Source organism: Cyprinodon variegatus, unplaced genomic scaffold (assembly GCF_000732505.1).
Source record: "Cyprinodon variegatus isolate N-32 unplaced genomic scaffold, C_variegatus-1.0 Scaffold381, whole genome shotgun sequence".
NCBI classification, from domain to species: Eukaryota; Metazoa; Chordata; class Actinopteri; order Cyprinodontiformes; family Cyprinodontidae; genus Cyprinodon; species Cyprinodon variegatus.
The window spans coordinates 49,491-51,307 of NW_015150834.1; positions in this window are offsets into that span (position 1 = coordinate 49,491).

The window sequence follows — 1,817 nt, forward strand, 5'->3', positions numbered from 1 at the left end:
TGATAGGAAGAGATGAAAGGTAACCACACAGAAACCTTACCATCTTTTCAGCTAGAGTGAATAGAATAAAGCCTTTCAGAAGATTCAATGCAGGAAAAAAAAAGGAAAAAGATGAGCATGTGAGGGTCCTCAGGGTACATCGTTAGCTGAAAATATAAGCTTTAAAATAAATCCCACAACCCTCTTTTAACCAGACGGCTGCCAGCACTAACCCAGCTGGGGGAGAGAAGGCCTTTTTCCTTCTCTACCTTCACTTTTTATCCAGCCGTCTTGATTGCATGACAGTGACTCACTTTTTCTTTGGTTTATGTTTGTGTTTGCCTGTATCTTATGTCAGGTATCTCTGGCTGCAGACCAGCATGTTTACTCTGCACTTACTGACCCCACAACTGTTTGTTGGCTTTTGTCGTTTCTTTTTCTTTGGTCCAGTCTGCTTTTTTTTTTATTTCTCTTGGTGTCCTCTCATTCCAGCCAGCTGAGGTAAATGTCTGTTTTCCATTGGTCCTGTTTCATCAAAGGTCTCCTACATTTTATTTCTATTGAGCTTAATTTGCAGAGTTTTGAAGCGGATTGTTGGGTTGATCAAAGCAGTAAAGATTATAACCGCATGTTTTCCTACACTGTGATTAATGACTATGGATCATCTTTAACAGATCCAAAGCCCATTTTGTTGATTAGAGCTTTTCAATGTGATTATTACTCATGGTTATTCATGCACTATCAATGCAAAAAAAAAAGTGAATGAAAATGTCAAGACAGGGTGAGATAAGCAGGAAAAAAGTATAAAACACTAAGGTATGTTAAGGACTAATGAGGGAGGAAGCGTATAGCAAAGACGGAAGGAAGCCATTTCTCCCAAAGCTGAGAGAGGATGCATACCATTGCAGCTGACCATGAAGAGTGTGAGATCTGATAAGTTTATTGACGTCAGGCAAATCAGCGGTTGATGTGGATGTGGATAATGTCCAAATCAGCATCATAACACAGTAATGAGGAAATGGCTGAACTCAGCTTTCTTTGTCAAAGCTAAGATTGAGTGACTTCCTTTTGTGATGTTTACAACGGCCTTAGCATCAGATATCACAACATCCTCCGTTGATGCTGCTTTCCTCTCATGCGACAGCACAATTTCCACAGGATAATCTATTTATTCCAAAACCTAACATGGTTTGTTCCTAAGAAATGTTCGAAAAAAAGTGCTGACAAGCACATTTGGGAACATTTCCCACCTCATTTATCAGCCTACTTTGGAGAATCAATCAAAAAAATATATATAACTGCTAAAAGTAGAAACAGTGTGCAAAGTGCATTTTAAAAATGTTTTAATTATGCATTAAAATACATTGTGTTCTCATTATTACTGCTTCCCTAAAAAGGTCTACCAGACCTGTCTCAGGTGAGGAGCTCTCTAAAAGATCCTCTCATTTGAATCCAGTCATAAATGCCATTGCATTTATAGAAGATGTGGGGTTTAAACAGCTTCTCCTTGGAGATTTATCAGAACAAACCACCTCTTATTCCAGGTAATGCAGTCCAGTCTGTTCAAAAAGCACAAATTCAGCACAAATTGTCATGATCTTTGCACTGATGACTGGATTATTGCTTCATTCCTTCCACCTCCCTAGCTCCGCCCGGTTTTTGTTACCTTTCATCAGGTCCACCTGTTCTAGCCTCTACTTAAACTGTTTTGTCCCATCCATCAGTGGCAGATTATTCGAGCAGTAGGTGAGAGTTCTCTAGCATACCCAGTTTGTTACTCTGATTGCCTGATTCAGACTAGTTTCTGCTCTGAGCATGCCTGCCCCTGTTCTGATCTG